Genomic DNA, 14,841 nt, shown 5'->3' on the forward strand with positions numbered 1-14,841 from the left:
TAAGCGCACACAAAGGGCTTTATCACCATAATGGACTTATTTTTGGAGTAGCATTTGCACCTGCACGCTATCAGAAAGTTATGAACCAGATGCTGAAAGACAGCTCAGGCACTCAATGTTACCTGGCTAACATCATTGATACCAGTCAGGATGACAAGGAACATCTCCAAAATCTCAAGACAATGTTAAAAAAATGAGAAGATTATGGGCTCAGAGCATGATGAGATAGTATGAATACTTTAAACCAAACATCACTTATTGTGATGCACAAGGATTGCACAGGCATGCTGAGAAAATCCAAGCAGTGGTGGATGCCCCAAGGTCAAAGGATGCGTCACATAGTTGCAGTGCTTTTTAGATTTGTCAATCACTATAACAGGTTCAAGATCCACCCCTTGAACTCATTACTGCAGATCAGGAAGAAATGGCAATGGACAAAGCATTGTGATGTGGCTTTCCAAAAGGTAAAGGAAATTATGATGTCAGACACTCATTATGATCCACATAGTCCAGTGAAGCTTGCTTGTGATACCTCGCCTTATAGATATGTGCAGTCATGTCACACATTCTGAGTGATGGAAATGAAAGCTCCATAGCATTTGCATCACGTTCCCTTACTGCTGCAGAGAAAAATTACACACAGATTGACAGAGAGGCCTTGAGACTGGTTTGGTGTATAAAATTTCAACCAGTACTTGTACGTGAGAGGGTTTACCCTTACTACCGATCATCAATCACTAGTATCCATTTTCAATCCACAGAAAGGTGTTCCACTAACAACAGTAGCATGAATGCAGAGATAGGCTCTGCTTCTTGTAGACACAATTACATGATTGAAAATCAAGAGGACAAGTAATCACGGGAATGTTGATACATTGCCCAATTTACCCCGGAAAAGGAAATACTGAAAAAGTTACAAAAATCCCTGACACAAATCGAAAATCTCCCTATTACAGCAGTGATGATCAGAAGGGAAACCATAAAAGACCCCACAATGTCTCAGGTCTACATGACCTTCCAAAATGGCTGGAAGGTGCAGCAGAAACCTGTTTCCCCATTTTTACCAGCGCCAAGATGAACTTGCTCTTGATGGAGTTGTGAACTAACAGAGAGCTGAGAGCTGAAGTGTTTAGGTATGGCTAAAATGAACGCATTAGCTCAAAGCTTTGTCTGTTGGCCTGATATATCAGCAGATTGAGCAGCTTGCCGTTCACTGTACGGGATGCCAGCACATCGAGAAGATGCCAAAAGCAGCGCCTTTCCTTCCCTGGGAATAGACTGCACTGCCCTGGCAGAAATTCATGTGGATCGTTCTAGTCTATTCCTGGGCACAAATTTCTTGGTAGTCGAGGATGCAGCTTCAAAGTGGGCAGAAATGTTTCCAATAGCCTCCACTACATCCTCACACACTGTTGATGTATTGACAAGCCTCTTTGCAAGGGGTGGTGTTCCAGAACACTTAGTCAGTGACAATGGGCGACAGTTTGCGGTGGAACAGTTTCAGTCATTCCTAAAAATGAATGGAATAAGACATATTACATCTGCACTGTACCACCCAGCTACAAATGGCTGAGTGGAAAGGTTTGTCCAGTCTAATGAATGCACTGTGAGCAATGTCAGCAGAACACGCCACACTGACACTGAACCAGAAGCTCGCCGTTTTTCCTCCTTGCATATCATAATGCAACACACTCCACAACCAACAACTCACCAGCTTCGTTGTTCCTGGATCAGCCCTTGCATTCACACTTAGATCTGCTCAAACCCAATCTCAGAAGAAGAATGCAGGGCAGACAGCTGAGATAAACTGAGGGCTCTTCAAACAAGGAGGTTTGATATTTCACTCTTGGACAAGCAGTCTTGGTGAGGGACTACAGAGGTGATCAAAAGTAGGTACTCAGAAAGATTAAGGACTGAACTGGACTATTTCTCCTACACAGTGGATATTGCATCTGATATCATCTGGAGGTGATACATCGATCAGGTGAGGAGAACAGAGTCAATTGTTAGAGCCAAAGGTGTCTACCACTGTCAGAACCATTTCCTGCAGACTCAGAATCAACTCCTACAACCACCACAGAGGCAGCCCCAGAACCTGAGATTGTTTGACAGCCACAAGTCTCACCTGCCAAACAGAGTGATTTCCCCCTATCAGGAAAGACATTATCCCACAAGCGTAAGAACTCATCCAGAGCAATTAAAACTTTATGCCTGAATGGGACAATTTATAATGTACTGTGCTGTGGATGTTTGTATTTAGTAGTTGTTTAATATAGTATACTTTGTATATAATTCAGATATATATTCCAGGAGGCCTGGAAGCCTGGAGACAGGGAGCAAGCCTTTCTCTGATTGAGGCATTGAACAAGGTTGAAGACAACGAGGACAAGAGCAGAGGATGGACAAGTGATCATCAGCCTGTTTGACTGATCTCCTGCTAGCTGCTGTTGGAGGAAAGTGCAGGAGTCTTGGGATCCATCTTGCCAGGATTGATCAGAATCAGAATCAGTTTTATTATCACCGGCATGTGATGTGAAATTTGTTCACTTACAGGAGTAGTTCAATGCAATACATAATCTAGCAGAGAAAAGAATAATTAATAAAATAAAATAAATCATAAATAAAAAAGTAAATCAATTACATATATTGAATAGATTTTAAAAACTGTGCAAAAACAGAAATACTGTATATTAAAAGAAAGTGAGGTAGTGTCCAAAGATTCAATGTCCATTTAGGAATTGAATGGCAGAGGGGAAGAAGCTGTTCCTGAATCACTGAGTGTGTGCCTTCAGGCTTCTGTACCTCCTACCTGATGGTAACTGTGAGAAAAGGGCATTCCCTGGGTGCTGGAGGTCCTTAATAATGGTTGCTGCCTTTCTGAGACACCGCTCCTTGAAGATGTCCTGGGTACTTTGTAGGCTAGTACCCAAGATGGAGCTGACTAGATTTACAACAGTCTGCAGCTTCTTTCAGTCCTGTGCAGTAGCCCCCCACCCCACCCCATAACAGACAGTGATGCAGCCTGTCAGAATGCTCTCCATGGTACACCTATAGAAGTTTTTGACTGTATTTGTTGACATGCCAATTCTCTTCAAACTCCTAATAAAGTATAGGTGCTGTCTTGCCTTCTTTATAACTACATTGATATGTTGGGACCAGGTTAGATCCTCAGAGATCCTGACACCCAGCTGCTCACTCTCTCCAATTCTGATCCCTCTATGAGGATTGGTATGTGTTCCTTCGTCTTATCCTTCTTGAAGTCCACAATCAGCTCTTTCGTCTTACTGATGTTGAGTGCCGGGTTGTTGCTGCAGCACCACTCCACTAGTTGGCATATTTCACTCCTGTACGCCCTCTTGTCACCATCTGAAATTCTACCAACAATGGTTGTATTGTCAGCAAATTTATAGATGGCATTTGAGCTATGCCTAGCCATGCAGTCATGTGTATATAGAGAGTACAGCAGTGGGCTAAGCACACACTCCTGAGGTGTGCCAGTGTTCATCGTCAGCGAGAAGGAGATGTTATCACCAATCTGCACAGATTGTGGTTTTCCAGTTAGGAAGTCAAGGATCCAATTGCAGAGGGAGGTACAGAGGCCCAGGTTCTGCCACTTCTCAATCAGGATTGTGGGAATGACGGTATTAAATGCTGGGCTACAGTCAATGAGCAGCATCCTGACATAGGTGTTTGCATTATCCAGTTGGTCTAAAGCCGTGTGGAGAGCCATTGAGATTGCGTCTGCCATTGACCTATTATGGCGATAGGCAAACTGCAATGGGTCCAGGTCCTTGTTGAAGCAGGAGTTCAGTCTAGTCATGACCAACCTCTCAAAGAATTTCATCACTGTTGATGTGATGAAATCAACAGTGATGATAGTCATTAAGGCAGCCCACATTATTCTTCTTAGGCACTGGTATAATTGTTGCCTTTTTGAAGCAAGTGGGAACTTGCACCTATTGCAGTGAGGGGTTGAAAATGTCCTTGAACACTTCCGCTAGTTGGTTGGTTGGCACGGATTTTCAGAGCCTTACCAGGTACTCCATCGGGACCTTCTGCCTTGTGAGGGTTCACTCTCTTTGAAGACAACCCAACATCGGCCTCTGAGACGGAGATCACAGGGTCATCAGGTGCAGCAGGAGTCTTCACAGCTGTAGTTGTGTTCTCCCTTTCAAAGCTGGCATCAAACAACTGGAGAAATTTCACATGTGCACCCTCCGCTCCATCCTTGGCATTCATTGGCAAGACCGTGTCTCCAACCTGGAAGTCTTGGATCGCGCCGAGTCCACCAGCATTGAGTCCCTGAACATCAGAGCCCAGATGCGGTGGCTGGGACACGACATCAGAATGGACGACCACCTTATGCCTCGCCAGCTGCTCTATGGTGAACTGGAGACTGGAAAGAGACCTCAAGGTCGTCCATGCAAGTGGTACAAAGACGCTGTGAAGGAAACCCTACGCAACTGTGACATCCAGCCAAGGGAACTAGAAGCTGTGGCTGCCGACAGAACCCGCTGGCGAGCCCTGTACCATGAAGCCTACACCAGTTTTGAAGACAGGCGCTGTCAAAAACTGATGGAAAACCGTGAGTGGTGTCACAGAACAGCAGTTGTGCTAGACTCTGCACTGCCAGACTGGGACTGCAGAGCCACCTCCATGTTCATAGATGAACTGCACAACAGCGTGTCTTCTTCGAATCTGAAGGAGTACCACTAATGGAATAGGTCCTTCCACCATTTGAGCCATGCCACCCAGCCCACAAGAACTCCAATTTAACCCAACCCAGTCCAGGGACAATTTACCATTTAGAATGACCAATTAACCTACCTAGTATGTCTTTGGACTGTAGGAGGAAAGTGAGCACTCAGGGAGTCCCCACACATTCCATGGGGAGGACATACAGAAACTCCTTACAGGAGACACCAGGATTTGCCCCCGAATTTCAACGCTGCAATAGCGTCCTACAAACTGCTAAAACTCCCCGGTGCTCCCTGCTGTATCAAGTTGTTAATAGAGGTGCTGCCAACAATATCTTTACAGAGGCACCCACTGAATGAGTATTAAGGGAAGTGAGTGCAAAAAGTTAGATTAACACACCCTGTGACCTACTGATAGGTATCCATGCAATTTGAGATGTGAAGCTGCCCAGCTGGATCTCTCAATGTTACCTGAGTGTCCCTTTACAAAAGAAATGGAGGAAAAGCATGGTGCATCATTTCTGACATATTTTGTTGTAAGGCCAACATCACAAAAATGTCAAATGTGCTCAATTAAATTGTACCGTGACTGTCCAGTGCAAGGGGGCCTGACTGGACCTGCATATGGAAAGTATGTATTTGTGGCTAAATGCAAGCATTTAGCCATTCTTAGTTGAGCAGATCCAAATAGAACACAATTTTCTAAAACATTCCTTCCAGTTATGGTGTTAAATTTTGATTCTGTAACTGGCCAAGAATTCTACTGCCTTAAGCTATGACAGCTAGGCAATCTTTTGCAAAGAAATTATAGGTTTTAGTTCATGTAGCCACTGTTTCACTACTTTTCCCTAGAGCGACTACTTGGAAGATTGGACTCCAAAAAATGCTGACCAAAATTATAATGTTTGGGAACTCAAGCAGAACAAGAATCCATTTAGCTTTCTGCAATATTGGGTCAGGAAGATTTGAAATCCAGGGGCTTCTGCTTGCTTATTCTCTGTCAGTCTCCTGATATTAGCCAGAGCTCTTTGGGCATTGGACGGGCATGCACTAAATGAAAATAGCAGGCTAATGAGACTAAAAGGATAGAGGATAATGGATATTGACGAAGTGCACAGTTGCTGAATTATGCAGTCATCTTTTCAGAAGGTAATTTGCATACTTAACAAATGCAATACATGTAAACAGAATAAATATCCTCCTCCACATCCGTGACAGAGAGCACTTGGTAAACGTACTCCTTATGCATTTGCATTCATGTACACACACAAATATTCCCTGTCATTCTGAGTGAACACACTTCAGCGTCTTCCCCAGTATATTCTCATAATGGGTCCTAAACCGAGCTGATGTGCTTAGGTTGGCTTTATGGTGCCTTCCCGCCATAAATGGTGGAATATTCCATTTCTTTAGTAACGGGCATGTGTAAATGTGTATATGTTGTTTGTATACTGTATTTAAGGTAGATACTCCTGTTTATTTCTAATATGATTGTAACTACATTGTGGAGTGTATCATATTCTAATTCACGTCTAGTCTTAAGTTACCTTTGTTGTTAATTAAAGATGGCATGTCCTAGTGACAAATAAAAATAAGCTCTTTACCCTCAGTAGGAGAAAGAGATAGCCAGGAAATCACACTGCACAAAAATAGAATGCAGCTATTATTGTGCTTTCTGGTAAAAATGTTTTTTGTAAATATTGGCTGTTTTCTTTTCACAATGTTTGTGAGTTTGATTATTGATGCACCTAATAAATACCCTTACACTAAAGTGCTAAGCGACTCTAGCTATTTTTTCTTTGGCCATAACCCTGTATCTAACAACATCCTTCCATTCCCTGGTTACTTACCTTTCTAAGAGCCTCTTAATCATCTCTATCATTCTGCCCCCACCACCAACCCTGGCTGCATTTCATATTGATTTTGTTTGAATATGTAGGGTTCAAAGCTCAAAATAAAATTATTATCAAAGTACCTGGATGTCACCATATCCAACCATGAGATTCATTTTCATGTGAACATTCAGTTAATGCAAAGAAATGCAATAAAATCAAGGAAAATATATGCACACAACAAAGATAAACAGACATCCAATGTGCAAGACAAAAAACTGTGCAAATACAAAAGGAGAAAAAATATTAATAACAATGAATAAATAAGCAATAAATATCAATAACATGAGTTGTACAGCTTTTCAAATTGACTCCATGGGTTATGGAATCAGTTCAGTGCTGGGGTGAGTGAATTTGAGTGAAGTTATACCCCCTGGTTTCTGATGGTAGAGAAGGAAATAACTTTTCCTGAACCTGGTGGTGGGGGACCTGAGGCTTCGGTACCACGCTGATGGCAGCAGTGAGAAGAGAGCATGGTCTGGATAGTGGGGGTCCTTGATAATGGATGCTGCTTTCCTGTGATATAGCTTCTTTTAGATGTGTTCAGTGGTGGGAAGGGCTTTTACCTGAATGGTCTGCACTGTTTCTACCATCTTTTGTAGGTTTCTTCTGTCCAAGGGCATTGGTGTTTCCATACTAAGCTGTGATGCAACTAGTCAGTATACCTCCACTGTTCCTCTATATAAGTTTGTCAGAATTTCAGATGGCGTGTCAAATATTTGCAACCTCCTAAGAAAGTAGAGGCACTGTGCCCAGGACAGATCCTCTGAAATCATAACATGGAGGAATTTAAAGTTGCTGGCCTTCTCCATCTCTGATCCCCTGATGAGGACTGGCTCATGGAACTCTGATTTCCTCCTCCTGTAGACAATCAGTTCTTTGGTTTTGCTGACATTGAGTGAGAGGTTGTTGTTCTGGCACTATTCAACCAGATTTTCAATCCCCCTCCTGTATGCCGCTTTGTCACCACCTTTGATTTGACCAACAGCAGTGGTGTCACCAGCAAACTTAAATATAGCATTGGATCTGCACTTAGCCTCACAGTCAGAAGTATGAAGTGAGTGGAGCAGGAGGCTAAGCACACAGCCTTCTGGTGCACCTGTGCAGATAGTGATTGTGGAGATGTCATTGTCAGTCCAAAAGAATGGGATCTGCAAGTGAGGAAATCAAGTAACCAAGTTGCATGAGGGGGTACTGAGGCCGAGGACTTGGAGCTTATTGATTTATTTTGAGGGAATGATGGTGTTGAATGGATAGAATATAGAACATAGAAATCCTTTGGCCCACAATGTTGTACCGGCCATGTAACCTACTCTAGAAATTGCCTAGAATTTCCCTAGTGCATGGCCTTTTTTTTAAGCTCCATGTACCTGTCTAGGAAGCTCTTTGAAAACCCTACTGTATCCACTTCCACCACCACCACCGCCGGCAATGCATTCCACGCACCCACCACTCTCTGCATAAAAGACTTACCCCTGACATCCCTTGGTATCTACTTCTAAGCACCCTAAAACTATGCCCCCTCACGTTAGCCATTTCAACCCTGAGAAAAAGCCTCTGGCTATCCAAATGATCAACGCCCCTTATCATCCTATACACCTCTATCAGATCACCTCTCATCCTCCGTTGTTCCAGGGAGATAAGGCAAAGTACACTCAACCTATTCTCATAAAGTAGGCCCTCCAATCCAGGCAACATCCTTGTAAATCTCCTCTGCATGTCCTTCCTGTAGTGAGGTGACCAGAACTGAACACAGTACTCCAAGTGAGGTCTGATCAAGGACTTATGTATATAGCTGTAACATTGCCTCATGGCTCTTGAACTCAATAGATTGATTGATGAATGCCAGCACACCACACACCTTCTTAACAACACTATCAACTTGCACAGCAGCTTTGAGTGTCCTATTAACATGAACCCCAAGATCTCGCAGATCCTCCACCCTGCCAAAAGTCTTAACATGTATATTACATTCTGTCTTCAAATTGGACCTACCAAAATGAACTACTTCACACTTATCTGGGTTGAAGTCCATCTGCCACCTCTCAGCCCAGTTCTGCATTCTATCGATATCCCGCTGTAACTTCTGACAACCCTCCAGACTGTCCACAATATAAACTGATAGATGATAATGTTAAATAGTGTGCATAATTTTCAGCTGGGCTGCTAATCAGCATACCTAATATAAATGAAGAAGAGTATTTACACTGGGAACTATCCCGATGTGTTCCTTAAAATAGTAATCCAAGTCCTAATTACAGCATTAGGATTTTGAATTTTTGCTTGTATCGGACACATGCTTCTGTTGCTCAGCTGCAATTCTATGTGAAGGAACTATTAAGGCAGCTAGACTACCAGAGCCTGTAGTCTGGCCCATTATTTCCCATGTGCAAATCAATCCTGTGCTTGCTAACTAGCATAAGGAGTTTTGTAGATTTAAATTACCAACACAAGCAGATGATGTAAGGGTTGTGCCCGTGATCATCAGCTTCACATGCATCATTTTCCAGTCGGATAAGCTATAAGCATTTGTTAGCAGTATGCAACTTACCTTCTGAAATAACTGCACAAAGTGACAATGTCCAACATCCTTTATTATTTTATATTAGAACATTAGACTAGAAATTATATTACATTAAAACAGTACATCACAGAAACAGGCCTTTCGACCCTCAATGTTGTGCCAAACCAGTTAAGCTAATGATACCTAAAACTCTTCTGCCTGCAATGAATATGTCCCTTCATTTATTTGCATATTTATGTTCCTATCTAAGAGCCTCTTAAACACCTCTATCATATCTGCCTCCATACCACCCTGCTACCCATCATACTCAGTTTTTAAAAACTTGCCCCATGCATCTCCTTTGACTTTCACCCCACATACCCAGCCTCACTTTAAATGCATACCCACCAGTGTTAGACACCTCAAGCCTGGGAGAAAAGATACCGGCTATCTTCTCTATGCCTCTCATAATTTTACAAATCTTGATCAGGTCTTCCCTCTGCCTCTGCTGGTCCAAAGAGAACAGCCCTAGTTTGTCCAATCTCCCCTTATAGTACATGCCCTCTCATCCAAACAGCAGCTTAGTGAGGCTCTTCTGCACCCTACCTAAAGCTTCAAATCCTTCCTATAATAGAGTGACCAGAACAGAATGCTGAACTTCAGATGCAAACCAGCCAAAACTTTAAAAAACTGCAAAATAACTTCCTGACTCCTGAACTCAATGCCTCAACTAAATAAAATAAGTTAGTGCATGAAGCTGACGCACACTTTTTCAACCCTATTGACTTTGTGGATACTTTCAGGGAGCTTTAGACTTGGATACCAAGATTCCATTGTACATCTGCATTATTAGCCTGCTATGCTCATTGCAGTAAGCTTCAATTCAAATCCATGTTAAGTGCAGAATGTTAAACTGGTATAAGACCACATGGAAAAACTTAACCTTAAATATCAAAAACACAAGAGATTCTGCAGATGCTGGGAACCCAGAGTAACACAGACAAAATATTGGAGGAACTCAGCAAGTCAGGCAGCATCTATGGAGGGGAATTTTTTTTGGGCTGAGACCCTTCATCCAGCCCAGAGAAAAGCTGGCAGAAACCAGCTGGGAGAGAGTGGGGAAGGAAGAAGGTGTAGAAGCTGCAGGTGAAAGGTGAGACCAGGTGAGGGGAAGGTAGAGTGCATGGGGGAAGGGGGATGAAGTAAGAAGCTGGGAGGTGATAGTGGAAAAGGCAAAGTGTTGAAGAAGGATCCAATAGGAGAGAAAAGAAGACCATAGAAGAAAGGGAATTAGGAGGGGCACCAGAAGGAGATGATGGGCAGGTGAGGAGAAGAGAAGGGGTGAGAGGGAAATCAGAATGGCAAATGGAAAAAGAGAAAAGGTGGTAGGGGGGTAGGAATTGTTGGAAGTTGGAGAAATCAGTGCTCCTGCCATCAAGATGGAGATTACTAGAAGTTTTCCACTCCAGTTTTGTCACTAGTTTTGGTGTATTCTACTGCATTGAGCAGTACAGCTCAAGAACAGGCCCATCAGCCCATCATACCCTACTAGCTTCATTCCAGTGATGATAGATGAGACTATGTGGGGACAGCAGACTCTTCCACAGGCTGGTTAGTAGGTACCTTATGGAGCAGGTGAATGTGGGGGTTCATTCCTTCCACTTTGAGCTCTTGATGCATGGATTCAAGAATATCAATAGCCACCCAAAAGCTACCTCTCCATTTTGAGCAGTCATGTTACGGGTTTTCTCAAAATTCATTGAGTTTAGAACATAGAACATTCCAGCAGAGTACAGGCCATTCAGCTCACAATGTCATGCCAAATGGGATTAATAAGGGCAGGATTCCTCGGGTTGGTACGGTCGTAGTGGGCCAATTGGTCTACGTGACTCTATCTACACAAGGAAATAGGAGCAGAATTACACCAACTAGCCCTTGCCCTGTTCCAAGTATTATTTATTATCGTCTTCAGAGCAGCATATCCAGACTTAATTGAATCCCAAATGAGATTCATCAGGCTAACTTCTATCCCTTTGCCTCCGCAGATGCTGTCTATCTGACAGACTTCTTCCAACAGTTTATTTTTCACTCCAGATTACAGCACCTCTCATGTCTCTAATGTCTATTGTCCTAGTGGAAATTGACAAAACACAGGGACAAACAGAGCAGTCAAACATTCTTAAAGCTTGGTCTGCTGCAGAGCTATTAACACAATATCTCCAGCTAGGCTCTTCACTTGATGCACTTGTCATGAGAGGATGGCTAGAGAGGGAACAGGAGCTCGACACAGACCTACCCCAATGTTCTTGCCTTTGAGAAGAACTCAAGTTTGCTGCTCTGAAGACCACCACGTTTTTGAGGACAGCTAGTAGAGCTGCTATCTCACATCTCCAGCCACCCAGGTTCAATCCTGGCCTCCAGTACTGAATGTTGACTGCTGTCCTTGGGACTGCATGGGATTCCCAGCCCCCACCGCCCCCATTTCCACAATTCACTGCCCCATCCAAAAGTCTTGCATGTTGATAGATTAAATGGTCAATATAAATTGTTCTAGTGTGTAGGAGTGTGGTAGACCAGAGGATGGTGGGAGTTGATGTGGAGAGAATATATTAGAATCAGGTTAAATATCACCAGCATATGTTGTGAAATTTGTTGTTTTATGGCAGCAGAACATTGCAATACACAATAATAGAAAAAATGTGAGTTACAATAAGAATATATATAATTACATAAGTAGTGCAAAAATAAAAATAAAAAGTAGTGAGGTAGTGTTCATGAATTCAAAGTATATTCAGAAATTTGATAGCAGAGGGGAAGAAGCTGTTCCTGAATCATTGAGAGTGTGCCTTCAGGCTTCTATACCTCTTTCCTGATGGCAGCAAAGAGAACAAAGCACAACCTGAGTGATGGGGGTTCTTAATGATGGGAGACACCTTTTTGAGGTGTCCTGGATGCTATAGAAGCTAGTGCTGATGATCGAGCCGACTGAGTTTACAACTCTCTGCAGCTTATTTCAATCCTGTGCAGAAGCCCCCGACATACCAGATGGTGGTGCAGCCAGTCAAAATGCTCATCATGGTATATCAGTAGAAATCTGCGAATGTCTTTGCTGACATACCAAATCTCCTCAAACTCCTAATGAAATATAGCTGCTGTCATGCCTTCTTTGTAGCTGCGTTAATATGTTGGACCCAGGATAGATCCTCAAAGATATTGACACCCAGGAACTTGAAATTGCTCACTCTCTTCACTTCTGATCCCTCTCTGAGGACTGGTGTGTGTTCTCTCATCTTACCCTTTCTGAAGTCCACAGTTAGCTCTTTGGTCATACTGACATTGACAGCTGGACACCACTTAACTAGCTAAATATCTCATCACCATCTGAAATTCTGCTAACAATAGCTGAGTCATCAACAAATTTATAGATGGCATTTGCGCTGTGCCTAGCCACACAGTCATGTGTGTAGAGGGAGTAGAGCTATGGGCTAAGCACATATCCCTGAGGCGCACCAGTGTTGATTATCAGTGAGGTGGAGATGTTACTTCTGATGCGCACAGGTTGTGGTCATCCAGTTAAGAAGCCAAGGATCCAGTTGCAGAGGCAGGTACAGGGACCCAGGTTTTGGAGCTTTTTGAGCAGGACTGCAGGAATGATGGTGTTAAACTCAGCTGTAGTCAATAAACAGCAGTCTGACATAGGTATTTGTATTGTCCAGGTGATCCAAGGCTGCATGAGGGGCCAATGAGATTGCATCCTCCATAGACCTATTGTGGCAATAGGCAAATTCCAGTGGGTCTAGGTCCTTGCTGAAACAGGAGCTAATTCTAGCCATAACCTGGCTAGAACCTAGCCCAGCCTACTCTTCTTGAGCACTGGTATAATTGTTGCCCTCTTGAAGCAGATGTGAACTTCCAATTGTAACAATGAGAGATTGAAAATGTCTTTGAACATCCCTGCCAATTGGTTGGCACAGGTTTTCAGAGCACTGCCAGTACTCCATTGTGGCCTGTCTCCTTGCAAGGGTTCACCCTCTTGAAAGACAGCCTGATGTTGGCCTCTGAGTTAGCGATCACATGGTCACCGGGTGCTGAAGGGATCCTGAAGCTGTAGTTTTATTCTCCCTTTCAGAGCATACACAAAAGGTGTTGAGCTATTCTGGGAGTGAAGCATTACAGCCATTCATGATGTTAGGTTTTGTTTTGTAGGAAGTAATGGCTTGCACACATTGCCAGAGTTGACGTGCACCCAATTCTGCCTCCAGCCTCATTAGGAATTGTTCCTTTGCTCTTAAGATAGCCCTCCGAAAGTCATATTTGGTTTTCTCATACAGTCCTGCACTTCCAGACTTGAATGGCACAGATCTAGTCCTAAAGTGGATTAGAGTAGGGTTTGTGTAGAAATGAGTGATTAAATCTCAGTAGGACCTCAGTAGGCCAAAAGGCCTGTTTTTGGGCTACATCTCTCCATTTCTCTGTGGGTCCTTGGAAATGCTTAGCAGGTTGGGCAGCTTCAGGAGAGAAACGGAGTTGATGGTTCAAGTTGAATACTTTTAATGTGACAAGTTCAGGTTCAAGTTCAAGTTGGAGGGACGATGAATAGAACAAAAGGAAAATTGCTGATAGGTGACTCCTGGATTGCTATGGTGATATGTGTTGGCATAATATCTGCTGCTATATTTGGCATATACTTCTGCATTCTTTTTTGAACTGAGATACGTCTACATGTTGTTGGATTATAAATATATGTGAAATTTTATGTTGTCAGTATAGCAGTTTATGTTAAGAAGTACTTTAAATTGCATGGACGCTAATGCATGCAACTATATTTTGGTTATTGTGATACAAGGAGGGTATTGTGATACCCTCTGTTGCATTGGAGGTTGAAAGCAGAAGACTCAAACAGATATAAAAGGATGTAAAGAGATTTAGCACCATCTAGCACCTTCTCATGGAATTTGAACAATCATAAACATCAAGAAATTCCAAAGCAAGGAACACTAGCTACAAAGAGGGAGAGCTTGTGCGTAGCTCAGAAATTGTCTTCTAACATGACTCACCAAGAACCCTCGGAATGTGAAAAAATGTCCTTTATTTAATGGCAGGACAAGCAAGAGTGGCAGCTTGTTGCAAGAAATCCCACACTTGCAGTAGGTCCACGTAATTCCAAGATTTCATTGCAAAGGGATGGCTGAATACGGACCAGAGTCAGCACAATCAGCCTCATTTTGCCAACAGGGTGTGCTTGACACTGTAAAAATTCAAAACTCTTCTATCCAATTGCATTGAATTCCTTTGCTTGCTTAGTCCCCCCTCTTTAGCACCCCACCCCTCCAAAATGATAAAGAAATAGATGTAATTGTAGCATACTATATGAAATAAAAATATTATGAAAGTTTAATGCATCCACAGTAAGAAACTTCAAATTTTGGGTCTTTGTAAACAAACAAGCGTAACCCCCGTGTATCAAACTGAAAGGAATTACATGTCTGAGCATCAAATCCCTAAAGGCACTTGACAGACAGAGCTAAGTATATACAAGACTGCAACTATTTGTTTCTATTGGTATTAATGTTTGCTTCAGTATTATTGTATTTTTTTACTTACAAGAAATGGAACATAGAACAGCACAGCACAGGCCCTTCAGCCCACAATATTGTGCCAACCTACACGAATGTACTCTTATGATCAAGTTTATAAACTTCCTCTGACTTCTCTCCTAAGTTTTCTTCCACTCACTTATGCAGATGTC

Source organism: Hypanus sabinus, chromosome 4 (genome assembly GCF_030144855.1).
Source record: "Hypanus sabinus isolate sHypSab1 chromosome 4, sHypSab1.hap1, whole genome shotgun sequence".
NCBI lineage: Eukaryota > Metazoa > Chordata > Chondrichthyes > Myliobatiformes > Dasyatidae > Hypanus > Hypanus sabinus.